This window comes from Hippocampus zosterae, chromosome 20 (assembly GCF_025434085.1).
Source record: "Hippocampus zosterae strain Florida chromosome 20, ASM2543408v3, whole genome shotgun sequence".
NCBI classification, from domain to species: Eukaryota; Metazoa; Chordata; class Actinopteri; order Syngnathiformes; family Syngnathidae; genus Hippocampus; species Hippocampus zosterae.
In genome coordinates this window covers 1933722-1948586 of record NC_067470.1, presented here as the reverse complement: position 1 = coordinate 1948586, position 14865 = coordinate 1933722, and the positions used below count along the sequence as shown (strand labels likewise).

The following is a 14865-nucleotide window of genomic DNA, read 5'->3' as shown; positions in this document are numbered from 1 at the left end:
ATCTTGCGGTCATGAATTAGGGAGAATGCGAGCTGGTGCGTCCCATTAATTGAGCTAATTGGCTTGACCCGCTTTGTGGCAGGAGTGATGGAAATGCTTTTGGCACTTTGATCCCAAACACCGGAGTGTGTCTGTGTGAGCGCGCGCCAGTTGGGTTTGACGACCTACATGTCAGTGTGTGTGTGTACGCGCGCTGAAAGTGCAGTCAGTTGCTGAGCTTCTAAAAGCGTTTGTTTGCACACTCGCCGCATCCGAGCGATGTCCGAGTGCTCGTCGCCCGTTGCCGAGCGGACCGGGGATTAGAGGCAACAATCCGAGCGGCTTGACGGAATCTGATTTGCAAAGAAACAAGGGATCACACATGCAAACCACCCCCCCCCCTACACACCACCACTCTTCTGACCTCTCCCTCCCCCCCCGCTTTCTGCAGCAAGCAGATGCTCATTCGGATGACCATTGGGTCAGGATTCCGAGAGCCACTTTGAGCGCTTAGGGACTTGTTCCCGTTACGACGCGTGCACTTGACATGCATCCTCAAGTTCCCGTTTCATGCGACCGCGAGCGTCGTCAGACACGCGGGGAAATCGGATGAAAGTCACTTGAAAGTCTTGCCGGCATTCCGCAGCAAACACCTGCTTGGGGAGAATCAAACGAGCTGCAGGGAAGGACAGTGAAGCTAGTGTGAGCAAAGCGCACCCCCTATCCCCCCCCCCCCCCCCCAACCCTCCTCACCTTCCCCCCGCTGGGGGAGGCGACGTTCCACTGCAACCTTCGGGTGCAATCCGGGCAATACGTCATATTGGACTTGGCCAATAAAGTTGCCTCCCCCCGAAAATTTTCTTTTGGATAAAATGGACCAGAAGTGCGCAGGAAGACAAGCATGCCTAAAAAAAAAGATTTTCCGCAAGTTCAAATGATTTACTTGCACCGGCCGAGTCGCTTCCGATCACCTTTCACAACGGCGCGTAAACGAACAGAAAAAAACGTTAGCGCTTAAACTGCTAGCAAAATGAGTCACGGGCATGTGAAGGAAAATTTTCGGTTCGGCTAAAAGGAGCCTTGCTGTGTTGCCGCCATTCAATCGCGATGAGAGCGAAATTAGCTTGCGCCGATGACGACGTTAGCCGGAAGCTAACTAGCCCAAAAAAAAAAAAAAAACCCCCGCCAAGATTGGAAGTATAATCAGGTCCATAAATATTGCCGCATGGAAAATATTCTCATGCTTTTGGCTCGAAACACCAAACAAATAGAAATGAAATTGAAATGAAACAAATGCGCTCCAACTGCGGACTTTTCGCTTTCATGATTGACACCCGAATCCGGTAACCGCTGCCTTTCTCGTTTATCTTGCAAGGAAAAATTGCATGCTGGGACACATTCAACTCAGCTCCGCCCACTGCACGCCGTTGAATTTCTTTTGCTTCAAATAAACCTTTGGGTTGCTTCTCGCGATACGCCTCGGGTGGGTAATTGTCCATCTGCACTGTGTAGCGCTGTCCAATGACTTCCGAGGCATTTGGCGGAATAGGAGCGGATAATCGTAAGTGTTGATGTTTGATTCCCTTTTTGTTCTCAACCCTTTCGAGTACAGCCGTTACGACAGTGGACAGCCTATCATGTTATCAGGTTACAGGCTGCATGAAAGGGTTCATTTCCACTGATTAACAGTCTGGATTGGTCTCAGCTTGTTTGTCATTCCCGCTCGATCTCTCGGAGGAAAGACTTTCATCCCCCCGCGCAGGCTTCTGATGCCGAGGCAGCCCACCGGAGCCCCCCCGCGGTGCCCGCGCTGCGCTTTGGTTTGGAAATAGACGTGGGAAGGATGCAGTTACCTGGAGACGCACCACAATTGTTTTTTGTTTTTTTTCCTCCCCCCTACCCCCCCGAAAGCCGCAAAACGCTCGGGCTGATGACGCGTCGCCCGCCCGCTCGCTGGTTGAAGATCATTTTTCAGTCTTTTTGTGTTTCACTTTGCAAGGAGAGGCAGCACATATTTGTGCATTTCATTCACAGGAACGAGGCTTTTATTGGCTTTAAATGACTTTCACAACTGTCTCCTGTGTGGGCACTTCAAAGGCAGCTATTGTTGGCTTGCTTTAGAAAGAAACTTAGCCCCCCCCCCCCCTCTCCCTCTCCCTCACCCCCATTTTTCAACAGGTCCAACATTGCAGATAAACACTTTATAAAACGGCTCAAAGAGCCCCCCCCGGGGGGCGTCTTTTTAGTTTGCATCCCATGTGAAAATTGCGCCACATTCTCCATTGCAAGCCACGCAATCGATTCTTGATCTGGATTTGATTTTAACCTCGCAGTGACCCCATGACACCTCCATCTTCACCTTAAACAAGTCAGCCAGACTCCAGTCAAACACCCGCAAGCCGCCTGCACTTTCCGCCGGCAAAGATTTGCTGTCACACACGTGAATGACTTTTCGTCCAACGAGCCCACAGGTAGTCTCCAATGATTTCTTTCCTGGCTGCTACGGGCGGGATTCATTAGATTTCATTAGAACTAGACCGAGCGGCACACTGGCACTTGTGGGGCAATGCAGCGCACAGTGCAGTATATATACATTGCTCATCACATTTAGGAGGGAAAAACCTGATCATGTTTTAAGACGGACAATTTCGAGATTTGTGAGTTCCACCAGTTCTGGAGAGCACGGTTTAGATGTCCAGTCTGCTTCTAGGCTAGTTCACGGTGTTTTGAAAAAGTCAAATTTCAAGAACTGTTAAGACTATCGATTGGTAGTGAGCGCAGAGAGGTGAGGGCTGAGCAGTTACGCACAGATATTAATGCGCACGGACCGAAAATTTAAATGGTTAGTTCACGGGTGTGTTGGAAAAATAGTGAAGCAGTTACGGGACACTGTGACTTACTAAGAAGAATGTTAATATTTATTTAACCATAGCACGGTATGTTTTTTTTTCTATACTTACCAAATATTCTATATTTTACTTTAAAAAAATGTCATTTTAGTATTGCTATTTTATTCATTCATTCATTCATCTTCCGAGCCGCTTGATCCTCACTGGGCTCGCGGGGGGTGCTGGAGCCTATCCCAGCCGTCTTCGGGCAGTAGGCGGGGGACACCCTGAATCGGTTGCCAGCCAATCGCAGGGCACACAGAAACAAACAACCATTCGCACTCACACTCACACCTAGGGACAATTTAGATTTAGCATGTTTTTGGAATGTGGGAGCAAACTGGAGCACCCGGAGAAAACCCACGCAGGCCCGGGGAGAACATGCAAACTTCACACAGGTAGGCCGGAGCTGGAATCGAACCCGGTACCTCCGCACTGTGAAGCCGACGTGCTAACCACTGGACTACCGGGCCGCCCCATTTTAATATTGCAATATTTTTGCCTGGATGCAAACACTAAAAGTAACTAAAGCATTCTTTCCAGACTCAACCAAGAAATATTCGTGGCCCTCAATTTGATGTTCCATCTCTCTATGTTCAAGCTTGGCACCGAAATCGGTCAGAGGTGATTTTCATTTGAACTTGATTTGTCTTCGTGTCACGACTTCTTGACACCTGTTGGACTGTTCTTATTTTTTTTTATATTTCAATAACCCCACCACCATTCTCTTCATCTCAGCAGTAAGCGCGATACATTAGCGCACCCCCCTAAATATGGCATTGGCCCCTATTACTCATCACGCCCGCAGACGCAGAAAAGCGCACACTTGACCTTGAGGAAGTAGCGCCCACAAGAGTCTTGGCCCTGGCTTTGTGTCAAGATGATTTCTTAGTCCATTTAACAGGAGCAAGGCCGTGCATTATCGCTTCGAGTGCTTTCCTCTTTTAGTCAACAATGCGAGGGAGGTGGCGACTTAGTTTGTGTTATGCGTAAAAGAAATGAGAAACAGATGATGCCCCCCCCACCAAACGCCCCAATCCAACCACGACATTCTATGCGCGGCATTTGTTGTTGCGAGATAAGCTCGAGTAAAGACTGAGGTGAGTCTTTGTCCTTCCGCCCCGCCATCAGGCTGAAAACAACAACACATTGGAGGCCTCTTTGTTTTGATGATGATGATGATTATTATTATCATCATCAGCTCGATGCCGGCGCTTGTTCTTTGTCGTTCATTCATTCATTCATCTTCCGTACCGCTTGATCCTCACTAGGGTCGCGGGGGGTGCTGGAGCCCATCCCAGCCGTCTCCGGGCAGTAGGCGGGGGACACCCTGAATCGGTTGCCAGCCAATCGCAGGGCACACATAGACGAACAACCATCCACGCTCACACTCACACCTAGGGACAATTTAGAGCGTTCAATCAGCCTGCCATGCATATTTTTGGAATGTGGGAGGAAACCGGAGCACCCGGAGAAAACCCACGCAGGCCCGGGGAGAACATGCAAACTCCACACAGGGAGGCCGGAGCTGGAATCGAACCCGGTACCTCTGCACTGTGAAGCCCACGTGCTAACCACTGGACTACCGGGCCGGTTCATTTATTATTTATTTTTATACGACACAATGAGCAGGAATATAGCTGCAGCTAACACATTAAACCCCAAACCCGAGAATCATGACACCGATTCAACTTTTTACAAATTGGTTGCGCAACGAGCGAAGAGCAAATATAGTGGCCATTATAATTACGATAAACAGTCATAGCAACCAAGGATAGTCGACTGCCTGCATTAGCCGACGATGCAAAAACAAACAAAAAAAAACGTATCTTTGTGTTCATGCTAAGCTAATTAGCATTGCCTCTGGCAAGACCAGCCAGCCACATTGAGGCTAACAATGCTGCACACATGAAATGTGGGAACTGAGGTACGATAAAATGACGACAATTTTAAGTCATTGTAAATCAACGAAAAATATGACGCTTGTAACTTATTGAAGTTCTCAACGTTACCGATTTTGTGGTTCTGTCAGCTGGTGAGACAAAATTGGTATTTTCGTGCTCGCTTCGTTAGCATGACTGATGTTAGACTGAGGCTAATGCGCAAAGCTTTGTACCTAAATTAAAAAGAGGAAATTACACTTAAAAAAAAAAAAAAAAACTTCAACAATTGCTTATCATTGACAATGATCAACCACTGAGACAAAAGTACTAATTTCATCCTTGGCTGGTTAGCGTAACGTTACAGCTAGCCAGCCTTCTTTACATCAAAGCTAATGGGCTTTGCGTGAGTGGAAAAAAAAAATTGCAATCAATATATTTAATGGATCTTTTCAACCGTTTGTATTAAGATGCGAATCAAAACAAAAATAAATGAATGACACTAAGACAATTTTCTCACTTCAATAGCTATTCGAAACGATGATGTTTGTCACAAGGACGAAGAATCATCACAAATGATTTATTTAGCCAACTCCAAAGTGTAGACCTTAACGTGCAAACGGCGTGCGATCGGAAAAATAGAAATAAAGACGCATATAAGTGGCATGCGTCGAACATGCGCATGTGGCGCGTTATCCGCATATGAGCATGAATTACATAATTAACATTCTCTCGGGGGAAATCTGCGTCGGCGTCTGAAGGCGGTGGGGGGGGGGGGGCGGCAGGCATGTGACACCATCTCATGGTGGCTCATTAAATCTTAATCATTAGCCCCCCCATCCAACCCCACCTCCCTCCCCGCACTTGAAAATAATCTGTGCATATAATCACTGCCATCATTTTCAATATTCACCGTTATTTCCAGAAATCAGACACATTCACCTGCTGGCACGTCTAAATAAATGTAAGCCATTCATTTTTGCTTTTGCTTGCAAACCCCCCCGCCCGCCACCCCCCCCCCCCAAAAAAAAAAAACTGTCTTGACTCTTCTTCTCTTTACTTTGGGGATTCTAACCACAAGTTGATACGAAATATTTAAAAGAAAGTTTAAAAAAGTATTTTTTAAAATGTCAGCAATTATGATCGAATTAATTTATGTTATGAAAATGAAACAGTCCTCCAAAAAGTTAGTTTGTTCCGATAATTGGCTACGTAGTTTTTCCTCATATTAAATAAATTGTTGTTTTGCAACTTGTTTCGCAAAGACTTGAAATCGCGACTCTAAAATTCAACATTTTTCCCAAGAATGACTTGACTATCTGATCCCCCCCCAATAAAGATATTTTAAAATATATAAAAATAGTATTTAAAAAATACTCATTATATTATATTTATGTAAAATCAGACTTAATTCTCAATATTAAGACTAATTACATTTAAAGAAAAGTTTCGGGGTTTTTTTGTTTTTTTCCTTTTCAATAATGCTCTAATGTACCTCAATATTATCCTTGAGTTGTTGAGAGCGCTGATGACCATAGTAAGCCCTTCTTAATTCCATGACCCGCCTTTCCTTTTAAATGAAATTTGTGCAGGAAGCAGGCAATTGCCACAACAGTGAGCACTTAACTCCCTAAACCTTCTCCTGCTTTCTGATAAGATGTTTGAGGCAACTGGAAAAGATGGAAGCCTAATTGGCACTTGGCCGTCCTAGTGGGACTGCTACAGGTTTGCGCACAGGAGCGCAGTGAGTTTTCTGTCAGTATCAGAAAGATGAGAATGAAAGTTCCAAGAAAAGGCGATTCGGTATGTCTCTCGACGTATTTCAAAAGTGAAACAATTTGCTTCAATTCTATTTGTCTTTTGAACCGAAAAAACAGTTGTCTAATTACTGTAACATTTACGCTAATTCCGTGAGCCCGTCTGTGCTGTTTCGCACTATATTGTAGCATTAAGCTAGCAGACTTTCATTCAATACATTTTTTTAGGTAGAACATTCTGGTTTTTAAATGTACGATATTTAGTGATCTTATTTTGTATTATGATTGTATGTGTTGCTGCTCCGTGTGCGCTAAAATAGCAGTTGTTTGAAGGTGTATAATTACATTAATTTCCGTGAGCCATCTGTGTCTTTTTGCTTGCATTAGCGCAAAGATAGCAGAGACGTATTTTTGTGTCGGTTGATCATTCTGTTGTTGAAGTGCACAAATTTTAGTCCCGTTTTGTTGTGCGTCTCGTTGATTTCAGTCAATTTCCACTCATTGACAATGAACAGCTTGAATGCTACGTTTGCGTGTGATGTCACACAATATGTCTCGACCGTCAGAGAGCGAGAAGTGCAAAATATAATTTTGATTGGATTTAAAGGTGATGGGAAGTATAAACCTGTTACTTTATCGCGATTGGAAGCCCATCATGTGAATTTTCAAATATTGCTAGCAGAGTCTAGAACATATCCCCCACGATAAACATGGAGGGGGGGGGGGGGTCTTCGCCGCGGAGCAGAGCAATGGCGCGACAATAAGTGAGTGCGGCGACGTGGGAGACGTGTTTAATTTTCACCTGTCACAGAATTAACGCTGATTAGCGCCAGGCGGAATGACGCCGCTGACAGGGACCGTCGACGGCAATGCGGGATCTCTTTTAGAGCGCCAATCGTCTTTGCTAATCGGAGAGGAAGAGGCGTCAGACACGTTTACCTCACGCATCTGTTAGCCACACTTGCTACCAATCTCATAATACACATCCGCCCGATTGGATATACTGCCGCTGCGGAAAGTCATTACGTTACGTTTGCATCAAATAGTGCCGTGATATGTATTTTTTATTCATTTATTTAGTTTGACTCTTATGACAAAACAGGCACTCTTCTGTTTGTCGCTGATTTGAGCTCATATTCAAAATGACCCATTGTTTCCATTTGTCACATTAAAAAAAAAAAAGCGTTGAAATCGGTCAGCGATCAGCAGCGAAAAGACCCGTCCGTCATCGATTCTAGTGACGCATGGAGCGGCTGATGATGTTGTTTTCCTACGAGGCGCTCCTTCACCTGCGAGGAGGCCCACTTGTGCATGCGCCGGCACGGCGCGATATCGACCCAGCGAGACAGAGCCATTACAGAAAAGACTAATTCTTAATCTTGGATATTGCTTTCTCATTACTCTGCCTCCCTCTGGCCTCTGGCGCGATAACTGCTTGATTAGGGCAGTTATGTCGCCGGGGAACCCGAAAGAGCGCACCTTTTAATATGAGCAGGCTGACTGATGGCCGCGCCGTCGCTCCAGGCTAATAACGCCGAAAGCGGCGACCTGCTTGATTGCCGGCACTGATGGCCCTTTGGTGACGTCGTCGCCTTCAGCGTGCTCGAATATTAATCGATAGCTGCAGATAATTAATTTAGCCCAACTGCACCGACGTGCAAACTCAACGGGCTGTTATTGTTGAAGGGGAAAAAAAAAAAAAAACGGTGTGTAAATATCCTTAACAAAGGCGGAATTATTTATCATGAAGGATATTCAGTGTCCGGAATCTGTAAGTAAGTGCGAACCTGAAATATATATATTTTTTAAAAATTGACACATCAGATACTATTAACACGATCGGTGATTGCGCGATTGTGATCACAGAAAAATTCTGTTCAAAATAAGAAGAAAAATGAATCAATTTACGTTTTAAAAAAAATAACATTTTATCAAACAAAAAATGTTCTAAATCTAAATTTAAAAAATAACATAAAACAGTTTTAATTAAATCAATTTTTTAAAAAAATGTTAAAATAAAATGTTTATATTCTAAATAAATCTAAATCTAAAACAAAAATATTGAAAGGAAAATTCTACGTGATCAGAAATATTCTACAAGAATTTAAAAATATACGTTTTTATACAGTACTCTGATGTTATTAAATGGTTGCTTCTCGCCCACATTTGATGAAAAAAATTCAAATAAAAAATGCCACCGAGCCATTAGAACAATCCAGGTTACAAAATCAAACAATAGATGGGAAGCTGCGTCGCTAACGGGCTCGTCTGCATTTGATTTAAGTTCAATCACGATGTCGAGACAACAATGAAACTCGGTTCGGCCAGAGTCTTCCATATCAAGATGGGAGCTTTTTTTCTGTTTCCTCGAGAGCGTGTCATCTGAAAACCCGGATGAGTCACGCACGGCGTGGGCGGCCTTGTGTCGGCAAAACCAGCAGTTGCGGCGGAGCTCTCTCACCGGGGAGAGTCGGCAGACAAAAGAACATCTGACAACTTACACGGAAAGCCGATTCCGACGTTTTCCCGCATCCTGCGTCGCTGTTGAATTCTGAGCCCGGAAAAGTTGACATTGAATCAAAAGGAAAGATGTTACGCGGAAGAGGCGGGCGAGCATGCCGTGACCGCCGAGCGTGGCCTGGAGGCCAAATGCATCCAACTATTAGCATGTGACGACGGTGCACTCTAATGTTGCCATCAGGCATTGTACATGCAGGAAGCACAAGGCAGACATTAGCATAGCATAATGTGATGATCATAGCCGCAGAACCTTAATGCCTTTTGGACTCCCTCAACCGCAATAATGAGAGACGGGAAAATGTCTTTTGTCTGCCATGATTAAAAAAAAAAAAAAAAACTAAAATAAAATAAATAAATAAAATGACATGAGAAATGTTTAAAGGAGGCCGTGAAACGCTCCCAGGTGAATTCACCCCATCTGAACCCCTCTTTCCTTCCTCCTTCAATGCCCCCACGGGAACGTCGGATTGCATATTTTTATTTTTTTTTTGCTCACTGACGCTGCAAAAGCTGTTTAATGAAATGATTTCCAAAGCGCTTGGTCAGGAAGGTTCAAATCGGGATGTTGGTAAGGCTGATGAGACTATTTTTCTCATTTTAATATTCAAAACTGCAGCCCCCGTGACTTTCATTTTTTTGACAGGGCGGTCGTCGGGGTGGGAGGTGTGGGGCGAAAGCTTCGAGGTTAAGGTTGGGTTTGCGTTTTTCGGAATCGGCTGGGGGTGAGGGGTATGGTTGGCGATTTTAACCCTAACCTGATCAAAAGAGAAGCTATCCACTGTAGTGGACAACAAAAGAAAACCCCACCCACAAATCTGGCCCTTGCAGGAGGTATTCGGTTCTATTTGTTGTCGGTGTAAAACCCCATCTGACGATGGACCGCGACAACTTTTAACAATCGTTTTTCTGCATTGTTGACAACAAACAATCCCCGCACTTCTGATTGGCTCAGAACAGATGCAGTGCCAAACGACATACTTTGATTTCATTCGCCGCAGGCTGACATTTGTTGCGCTGTCGTCATGACAGCGCAGAAAGAAAGTAAGATTTGTGCGAATCGACTCGAAGCAAATATTCACAGCGCAAGCTGCGCGCTTAATGTGAAATCCATGAGAATTTAAGTGCGTACGACATTGCTCAATCACTCGGCGGGGAAGCGGAATTCTCGCCACCCCGGCCGGGACCTTAACGATGTCGCCGGCTTGCGACTCCCCCGGCGCGCCTCGTCAGATGCAATCCGAAACACAATAACCGTAAGCGTACAAACGATATGGGCGGTTCTGACCGGGTGAGAAAAATCTATCACAGCGGGGTAACTGTGGCGGCGGTCCACCTTCCTCATGGCTGACAGTAATTCTGTCCTGACGCGTTAAACCATTTGAGAGTCAAATGCCTAATTTATTTAGTCATTGCCAACTTTATTGACATAGCACATCTCCTACACAAGGCAATGTGCTTCACAATACCAAAAAAAAGCATTGTTTCTAAATCCAGATTTAAAATCATTTGTGCTTGGAGCGGATTTCACTTGTGTCTGCAGTTTCATGTATTCTGTTTGCATGCAGCATAACGATAAAAAGCCGCTTTACCGTGTGTGCTTGGACACCTGGGCTGCACTAATTGAACCGGGTCTGCAGACCTCAGAGTCCTACTGGGTTATAATAATCAAGTCTACTGGAGATAAAAGCATCGATGCGTTTCTCCGGTCGACTGTCGTTGTGATTGATTTCATAGGATTGTTGAAAGTCAGGTCAGAGTTTAGCAATAGTAGTCGTAGTTTTCCGACTTGGGCATCATTTTATTACTAAGATGTGTGTCATCCGCGTAGCCATGATCACCAATGTTGGCGTTCGGAACCATTTGACCAAACGGTAGCAAATGCAGAGTGAACAAAAGGGTCCAAGGACGGACCCTTGAGGGATCCCACCTTAGGTCATGGCCATTCGATCATATTCAAAATGATTTTTCAGACTTTTAGGACAGTTCCTTTGAATCGTACCCAAGTTTCCAGTCTCTTCAACAGTATATTACGATCAAGGTCGTCACTGTATTGACTTATTCATATTCAATAGTGTTGCTTCTGGAAGAAAAATATTTTCCAATAGATGCCCGCTGTAGTGACTGGTGTGCATATCGAAGAAGCATTAGTAAGAATAGAATAGTTTTTAAAAAACATGACAGTGAATCGAGTGATTCCAACAGAGCCACTCGATTGCGTACACTTGCACAGTCTAATGAGGTCGAATAGAAAAACGACGTCTTTACGAAGGGCGCTTTTGGGTCTTTATCGCGAATTGAAGCCACACGTGGTCGCCGAAAGCGCACACAAGTCCATTATTCATCATTTAAACATTGGCCCTCCAGGAATTATTGATTATTAAGAAAAAATAATGCATGAAAACTGCACGTTCATTTCATGAGTCAAAATGGGAGCGCGAGTGAATTTGCGATGATGAAAGTGCTGGATGGAATATTCTCCCTTTTTCATGTCCACTACTGAAGCCATTTGAGGCTTTAAATAATTAAGCAGACCTCTGGGCAATGCGCTGATTCACATTATTTATTCGGAATGCTTAGTGGACCACGGCAGACACGCTCTCAAACATCATCAGTATCGCCAACGCACACGATGCAGTCAACTCCTGCCGAGTTCGGCTCGGAAATTAATATGAGGCATATGACACAACCGCACGACTGGGAATGAGTGTTAACTCACATTGATGGCAGACTTCATGGCCATTTGATTTGTCGAAATGAAACTCGGTCGGTTTGTTTTGGTTCGCTCGGAAGCATGGTTTGGGTCGGGTCGTAAATGTATATATTTTTTAATATTACATTTAAATAAAATTTCAGCCAAAAAAAAAAAATCTGTATTACTTACATTGGCACAAAATTACCCCCCCCCCCTCACATTTTGCAATGTCATCAATCTATGCGCTAAACATCGCCATCCGCAATGAATAAATACTGTTTAATGAAGTTGGGGTTTGATTTAGAGTGTAAAAGTAATTTCATAGCTTTCTAAAGTGCCCTCATGAGAGTATAAAAATGCAAAAGAAAAAGATCTTTACTGCCGTTTGATGGCATTTCAACACTTGATGATGCGCCGCTTTTTTTCTCTCTCTCTCTCTCTCTCACTGCTTTAAGAAACATAAAACCTGCCGCGCGTGCCAGACTTTTTTTTTTTTTTTTTTCCAAATGCAAGCCTAACGTATTTGTTCTTATTGCACGCACACCTGATGAGCACTTGAGCTCTCTACCCAACACCTCCTCAAGCCAGCGCCAAAATGTTAATTGCGGCACTAAATCTTCCTTTATGTTGCGGCAACCGCTGCGGCTCGATGCTGAGATGGGAAATATATTTAATTAGTCTCCGGTGAAGAAAAGGCGAAGGGAAACAAAAAAAAAAAAAACAAACTTCCCAGTGGTTGTCAGTCTCTTATCGCCTACTTGAGGCGGCGCCGATGCGCAGAGGCGATTAAAAAACGTTGCTAAACAACCCGACGGCAGACGCTTGGTGGCGATAAAAGTCTGCGCTCCGTCTCGGTCTTGTCTTAAAAACTCCAGATGAAATAACGACGCACAGAAATCAGGTCTGTCGAGAAGAGGCAAAGTTTTTTTTTTTTTTAATTGCCCCAAATTTTGCTCAGCCGAGGTCGTTCGGAGTGTGACAGACTTGAAGCTGTTGAATTTGCTTGGTGACGGTTCTGAATTTGGTTCCATATGTATTGTCATATAATTCGATTTTTGTTTCCCTTGAAATCACATTTTTAATGTCACTTCGGTGTGTGAATATATCCAATGCTGAAAATGCTTGAAGTTCCATTTTCGGCATTGGCGATTTACATTTTTGGATGGTAATACTAAAGACAATCGAGAGATGGAATAATTTCACAGCAATCCTAAGCAAATGTTATCTCAGTGATATTTATTATATTTATTTATGGACAAAAAAATCTGAATCAATGCAAACGACATAGTTTGCCGCAGTTTTGTTGCCAAAACCTTTCCTCGAGCATTTTATTTTATTTTTTGGGTGGGTAGTGCTTGTAGCAGCAGGCGTATTTGCATCGTGTTTCTAAAAGCTCAGGTGTTTGCCACGACCGGTTTAAAACAAAAAAAAGAGGCACGTCTTCCTCGCCGCTTCGCACTCATGTGATTGAACATGGCGGCCTCTTTTCTCCCACCAATAAGTCAACACTATCGGCGTTCTTTAGCTCAGATCGCATATCTGAGAGAGAGAGAGCGAGAGAGAAAAAAAAGCAAGAGGGAGGCCGAGGAGCACGTCTCAATTCCGCACATGCTGTGCCAGGAGCCCTCCTCCTGCTGGAGAAAAGGGACACTTCCCCATTTGCATTTAGATGAGCGCGGTAATAGAAAAAGCACAATGATGAATCTGGCGCCCAAGACAAGGCTAATGTGCTTGTATTTGGAATAAAAGTGCAGAATTAAACACTCCGGAGTGAATCGGAATGAGAGCGTGTGACTGGACGAGCAACACGTTTCCAGTGAGATACTTTTTGGTGGTTCGCAGGTGGATGTCTTGGAACATGTCAAAACAACAGCAGGCTGTCTTGTAGACGTGGTGACAAATTGGTCAGCATTTGGGTAAAATTTCAAGAAGTCATTTGTCTTCAAATGGCCCAAATGGTTTCAAACCAAAATGGAAGTTAGGTCTTTTTTTTTAGGACTTCTTGAGCGATTTTTGTGGGTCGACTCATGAAAGATATGCCGACCAAATTTCCTCTTGCAGGGGAGCTGCATTTTCAAATCTTCTGGACACTTGCAAATAGACAAAATCAGTCCTGTCCCTTTCAGGGTTTGGATTCTTGAGATTTTTTGTGGCTCTATGCATCATAGACATGCCTACCAAATATGTTGCTCAGTAGAATTGGCTTCGCAGGCAAAATTGTCAACTTTTTGGATCAATACATGGACATCGCCAAATTTAGCCAAAACGGTTTGTTCATTTCAAACCAATATGGCTGACTTCCTGTGGGTTTTTTTTTTGTTTTTTTTTCTTGGCATGGCTTCTTGAGACTTTTTCTTTTTTTTGGGGGGGGGGGGAGTTGGCGGTTGAATTTCCCCAAAATTCTATTTGGTCACCTCTGTGACTCCTACGATTTGTTTTTATTTTTTTCCCGTATCGAATGAATCAGAATCTAGAAAAAGGCACTCTGGGAAACGGCACATGATCAGCACGATAATGTTCAAATGAACGCATGTTATTTTCCAAATGTCACTTCCATTTCAATGAATGGAAGACTTTGCTCGAATTAATAGTGCGCACAAACGTCGAAGGAGAATGAAGCACTTGTCCGTCGTAGCTCGTCGACATCTGATTGAAACGGAATGTGACACCTCATCAGGGCGGCGGCTTGATTTTCTTCCGCCTCTAAACAAGGTTTGGGATATATCGCTAGGACTCCAAATGCCCCCCCCCCCTTCACCCCCCACCCCATCTCATATCTAATTTATCGCCATCTGCTCAGCTAGGCTGTAAATCCACACAGCGCCAGCGTTTTTATCTGCTAACATTTAGCAACATCTAATTACGAGAAAACGCGGAAGCAGCCATGCAGCAGCGTAATGTCGGTCGTAACGGTCGCGATATACTTTGTGCGCGTTGCCCGCCTGCGTGTACGCGTGATTATTCAACGGGGCTAATGAGAGCGCGACAACAGCCGTAACGGTTGATGTGGTTAAGCGCCGACACGACGTCAACTGTTTACTAATAAAGCGTTTGAAGGTCAAGGGAACGCTGCGGAATTGATCGCGTATGGCCAGGGGCGTCACTAATTCTTGTCACGGGTCACTTTGGAGTTCCCTCAGAGGGCCGTT

The 14865-nt window shown here is 44.3% G+C and overlaps 1 protein-coding gene across 3 annotated transcripts in view; it reads left to right on the top strand.

Annotated features, from left to right (window-relative positions):
* Positions 1–14865, top strand: part of LOC127593301 (cadherin-12-like) — a 104569-nt gene that overhangs the window by 31810 nt on the left and 57894 nt on the right. The gene's annotated exons all lie outside the window — the stretch shown is intronic.